The 656-nt window shown below is 39.0% G+C and overlaps 1 protein-coding gene across 1 annotated transcript in view; it reads left to right on the forward strand.

Annotated features, from left to right (window-relative positions):
- Window positions 1–656, forward strand: part of PRRC2B (proline rich coiled-coil 2B) — a 62,936-nt gene that overhangs the window by 34,887 nt on the left and 27,393 nt on the right. The window lies entirely within an intron of this gene.

The following is a 656-nucleotide window of genomic DNA, read 5'->3' on the forward strand; positions in this document are numbered from 1 at the left end:
ATACCAGGGCTCGAACCCGTGTCCCCTGCATTGGCAGGCAGATTTTTAACCCCTGTGCCCCCCGGGAAGCCCTAATTTTTTTTTTTTTTTTTTTTTTTTTAATAAACTGAATTTATTTTTTATTTTATTTTTTGCGGTACGCAGCCCTCTCACTGTTGTGGCCTCTCCTGTTGCGGAGCGCAGGCTCAGCGGCCATGGCTCACGGGCCCAGCCACTCCGCGGCATGTGGGATCTTCCTGGACCGGGACACAAACCCGCGTCCCCTGCATCGGCAGGAGGACTCTCAACTGCTGCGCCACCAGGGAAACCCCTAAAGCTACTTTTAAAAAGCATCTTTTGGATTTCTTAATTCCTGTATTTTATTTGGTTTTTATTTCATTAACTTCTGCTTTCTTTTCCCCCTCATTATTTCCATTGAAAGTATTTTGTTCTTTTTCTAACTGATTATGTTGATGAGCTCATTAGTTTCTGACTTTTCTCATGTATTTAAGTCTCACCTGAGCTATGAGCCTCTATGAGTTTTAAGATACATTTTTATTATCGTACAGTTCTAAATGTTAGTCTGATTTTATCTTTTTTTGAGTGATTTTTTATGGCATGTTGTAAAATTTCCAAATGTAAAGTTTTTTGTTTTGTTTTTTTTTTTTTTTTTTTTA

This window comes from Neophocaena asiaeorientalis, unplaced genomic scaffold (assembly GCF_003031525.2).
Source record: "Neophocaena asiaeorientalis asiaeorientalis breed wild unplaced genomic scaffold, Neophocaena_asiaeorientalis_V1.1 scaffold78, whole genome shotgun sequence".
In the NCBI taxonomy this organism is placed as follows: Eukaryota; Metazoa; Chordata; class Mammalia; order Artiodactyla; family Phocoenidae; genus Neophocaena; species Neophocaena asiaeorientalis.